The sequence below is a fragment of the Alosa alosa genome, chromosome 22, assembly GCF_017589495.1.
Source record: "Alosa alosa isolate M-15738 ecotype Scorff River chromosome 22, AALO_Geno_1.1, whole genome shotgun sequence".
In the NCBI taxonomy this organism is placed as follows: domain Eukaryota; kingdom Metazoa; phylum Chordata; class Actinopteri; order Clupeiformes; family Clupeidae; genus Alosa; species Alosa alosa.
In genome coordinates this window covers 22,538,987-22,544,300 of record NC_063210.1, presented here as the reverse complement: position 1 = coordinate 22,544,300, position 5,314 = coordinate 22,538,987, and positions in this window count along the sequence as shown.

Here is a 5,314-nt window from a genome sequence, read left to right as displayed (position 1 = left end):
GATGATGTTAACTTGAAATGTAATTCCCATTTCTTCTTGAAGCCCGAAATAAATCTGAGGATGTTTATCGGACATGCTTGGTTTTTACTGCAGGTACATTAATCTTATAATATCAATAAGGACCTAGGTAATGTTACCGTTAGCGTTGGTTGAGTGATGGAGGCCAATTTGATTGATTGCATTTGTAGAAAACTATAAATGCGGTTATACCAAGCAAATTGATAGCAGCACTGTAATTGTATCTTTCGACTGTCATTTGTTGCACGTGCTACAAAATCATTCTGTGCAATGGAAGATTTACCAATGTTACACCGGTCTGACACAGTTTTGCCTATACATGCGTGAAACTGAGACGCCTGTTTATTTGTTTTAAGTGCGTGCAGGGTGTGAGAGGGGAATTGATGTGCTTTGATTCCAGCTTGGTAGTTGTAGTCTGTGAAATTAAAAAGCACGTGTGTGTGAAGTATCCAAACAATGACACCTTCATTTCATTATGGCTGCTTTAGCAACACACCTTAAGCTACTGTGTAGTGCAGTGTTTCTCAAACTTTTTCAGACAAAGGACCACTTAACCACTAAAAAAGAAACGCACGGACCAAAGAGCTAAAAAAAAAAAGATTAGACCTACTTCAACAGTATATTAGCCTACAATAGGCCTACTCACTGAACCACCTTGCTTACTGTCTTTGCACTTTGCTTATTGTGTCAGAGGATTTATATGATTTAAACTGTCATAGATAGTGTTGCAGAACTGTTTGGATTTACATACAAGTTGGTTCAATATTGCAAACAACTCATCTATATTATATTTTACCAAGTCTGCTCGCGGACCACTTCGGATAGCTTGCGGACCACCAGTGGTCCCCGGACCACACTTTAAGAAACACTGGTGTAGTTGGTTCAATTTAGAAGTGGCTCCTTCATTCGCGCTTTCCTTGACTCATGGAGCTGCGTGAATTATATTACAACTTTTCGCCACGATATGGCAGTTTAAGTCCGCTTGATACTGTAAGGCGTAAGCCATTGGTTTTCAAAGGAGATTTTATTTGTGTCGCCAGCATAGCCTATTGACAATTTATGTTGTAAATAGGCCTACCTTATAAGCCTACCTGTAGCTTAGGGAAGCTAACAGCTTTCTATTAGGATCTAGTTTGTTAGTTACAGTTACAGAGTAATTATCCAGTTTGGTTGATTAGTAAAACACGTGGATATCTCAATCGGAAAATTAAACAATATCGGATGCCTATGGACTAGGCTGGGTGAACCATCGAAACCCCGCCAAATGACGGTGCGAAATGAGCCGTTACACTCTGATTATGCCCGATCTGTCTATTTTGTTAGAATATCAGGACAACTACTTCACAGAATCCCCCTTTGCCCAACTAAGGACAGCAATAGTACTACAAGGAACAATAGTACTCAGCCGAAGAGTGCTCTGCGAACTGGGCAATGAACATTTGATCCGTTAGCTGAAAGCATCACAGAAAAGTTTGGTCTTACAGTAAGTCTAGATTTGAAACTGGCTACAGCTGGGGCTTTGATCTCATCTGAAAGTTGGTTCCAGAGCTGAACTGCATAGCAACTATAAGCTGCTTTAACATTAGTTCTAACATTAGGTTTTACTAACAAGTATTTATTTTCTCCTGAGACCTGAGAGGTCTGGAAGGTGTGTACTGCTGAAGCTGACTGCTGACTGCTAGGTCATTTGGTCCCATTCCATTTAGCGATTTATAAACAAGCAGAAGCACTTTAAAGTAAATTCTGTAACTTACTGGAAGCCAATGCAGGGACTTATTGAAGTAATGTGGTCAGTTCTTTTAGTTTTCATGAGAACCCTAGCCGCTGCATTTTGTATCATGATAATCTTTTTTGGAAGGCCTGTGAAAAGCTCATTGCAGTGATCAACTCTACTGGAGATGAATGCATGAACAAATTTTTCTAGATCATGTTTTGACATTAGCCCTTTAAGTTTGGAAATGTTTTTGAGCTGGTAAAAGACTGATTTAGTTATTGCTTTCATGTGGCTGTTTAAATTTAGATGATTGTCAATTAAGCCAAGATTTTTAACAATATCCTTTGCTTTTTAAGCCCTTTACAGCCAGAGTTTTCGTGCAGCTATTGCAAAAAGGTGTAAACTCCTGGACGGAAAATGGGCACCCCTCCCTCTTTGCTGTTTATTGTTCGCCCCTACCTGCACAGATGATTCAGTAATGTTTTGCCACCTCTCTCAAACACACCCAATACAGGTGAATGCTGTCTCCCCCTGCTCTCTCCCCCTCCCTCACACACACACAATACAGGTGAATGCTCTCTCCCTCTCCCTCACACACACACAATACAGGTGAATGCTCTCTCTCTCTCTCTCTCTCTCTCTCACACACACACACACACACTAGACATCCAAATACGGGTCAATGCATTCAGTGTGCATTCAATGGTCTATGAAATTGTTGCGTGACAACAGAGCTGACATTACTCATGCTAAACTCTTCAATACACACCCACACATTCTCTGTCTCTCACCTAATTCCCTTGATATGATTCCAAGATAAACTACAACTTTTTCCTTGTATGAAGACACAGCCACACATGCACTAACATGCACATAAGGGATGCACCAAATCCTGATTTAAGAATTGGCTGAAACTGAATACAGAATCCAAGTAATTTCTGTGATGCAGGTATAAATGTAACACACACAAACAGCTATAGATAAATGTTTTAAAAAAAGAATGGGCAGTTTTTCACTGACTTTGCAATGTCAACTCCTTCCCAGAATCCCTTGCAACGTCATGATGTTCCTCCTTAGGGAGGTCGGAGTCAGGGGTCAGGCTCACAGACAAGCCATCAAAGAGCTGGGCAACACTGCCAAGAGGACAAGCCATGAAAGAGCTGGGCAACACTGCCGAGAGGACAAGCCATCAAAGTGCTGGCCAACACTGCCGAGAGGACAAGCCATTGGCTGTTCCTGAAGAGGAGCGACACCACCTGGGCTGCTAAGGCGAACAGCTAACCGTGGGACACACACCCAGGCTTGATCAACCTGTGGTGGGTCTGCCTCAGCAGAGGGTGTATTGTGATAATTGGGAGTATTGTGATAATAACACCCTGTGATGCTGAGGTACACAACTGAGGATGTGTCCCGCTGGTAAAGCCTTATAGCAGCCATCCTTCAAGAACCTCTGAATTAGAAGTTGTGCAAACACTAGAGATTGCAACATCTAGTCTAGGTATTTCCATTTAAGGCAAGTGGGACAGTCCTGTTCTCTTTTATGGACAGTAGGAACACTTGACCTTTTATCTCATTATATGTTAAGATGCTGTTTGTGTGTCTTGAATGTTGCTAAGGAGAACATGCCAACCTTCTAATGGTCACTTGGGTTCCCACGGTTCCTGAAAGCCCTGAGAACTTATGAAAATGTGGGGGTCAATCAAGACATTGACATACTTTTGACATGCTTTTAAGCATACAAAAATGTGAGCACCTCTCATAATACATTAATGTTTGTCTGCCTCTGTAGTTTAGCTGTCCTGTAACCCATGGTGTATGTATGATGGATAGATGGTTACTTTATTGATCCCTTAAGGGTTGTATGGCTGTATGGTTATATGTCTTATGTTTTAAATGTTTTAATGGAGCCAGTCATATGGCATTATGTTTTATTGCTGTATATCAATTGCTGTGTGATTTAATTTGTTCCTTTTTCTAGCCACCATGTGCCTAGTATAATATCTTGCCAATGGACTTGAAATTTGAAAATTAGCCTGCTGGCTAACACTGGCACATTTACAGAAATGTTGATTAATGTGCACTGTCCTTTAAATAAATAAATGAAATGAAATGAAATGAAATAGACATAGGTAATTAAAAGTGTTCTGTTTATGTTTCTGTGTATGTTCTGTTAAAAAGGCAAGATAATTACTTTGTCAGTCATCACTGAAACATAGCACAATTGATAAGCATTGACACATTCAAGCCTCTCTCTTTTTGAAATGTTTTTGAAAAAAACACTTTTAGTAACATTGCGAGATATTGCTATTTGCAAAACTGTGCTCTTGAGAGTAGCCTACCCTTTAGTTGAGGTTATAAACAGGGAGGATAGGCCTACTATGAAAAGTTATGTTAACCGCCTGCATAAGCCTACATGGACAATGTAAACTTTGTCAGCTTATGAACAACCAAACTAGCTTGCAAATACATACATAACTTAATTCTTAATCCACATCCCTCCCTGTCCGTTTAGGTGTTTGGTGTTTTAAGCCCCCAACGTCGTCTTCCAGGCTGCGCTGCATGGAAGGCACTAGGGTTACGGTTACGGTTACGGTTAAGGCTAGGTGCCTTGAAGTTGACGGTCACAGCGCTGCCTTGAAGTCGACGGTGGGGGCTTTAAGTCCGTTTACCTCTGTAAAAGAGCTCATGAGCGGTCACTTGAGGAGCCAGACATGCAGAAGGAAGAGGGGGAACAAGAGATGAAGAGTGCTGGTACTGACTTGTGGCATTAGCACATTCTATCATTCCTGCTTAGCTAATGGATGAAATCAAGGGAAATTATTGTGATTGGTCAAAAGCTTTTAAGCTGGTTCAGAGCTTATTGGCAAGCCAACTGTGCACCAGGTCATATTTATGAAAGAGGGAAAAAGTGTAGCCTACTAAGAGTACTTCCAATGTCAAAAACGCAGATATACAGTATATGCAAAATGTGGTTAGGCTGGCAAGTGTGGGGTGTGTTTCCCAAAACCATAATTGCTAACCTGTTAGCAACTTAGTTGGTTGGCAATGGGAAATTGTTAGCAACTATGGTTTTGGGAAACGCGTCCCTGAATAGTAGCTAAACGACAATAATTCGGCAATATCAGAAATGAAATATTGACATTTTAAGACTTTTTAAGGATCCGCGGGGACCCTGGAATGAAATGTGCGGTTTTGGAAGCAATTCGTAGCATGAATGACTTTAGTGTTAGTTAGGCTATGTAGGCTAATATTCCCCGCTCTTAAGGAGACATGCTCAAGAGGTGAATCCCTCCTCCTTTCCCTTCTCAACTTCCTACAAAGGGGCCTATGGACCCTTTCAACAAGGTAAACAAAAACGCTGAAAGAATGCTTGAACGTTCTATTTGGTTCCCAATCTACTTCCTCTGCATTAAGATAACATATGGAATGTTAAAACGGAAGCCTTGTGGGGCCAACTATGATGCTAATAATGGAACTCTCTTGAAAGGGTCTATATAGGCCGCCCACTTCCCACATGGTGACATACGGTTGATGTGCAAACGAGCGATAGAAAACTGATTAGCGCAAATGAAAGCGGATAAA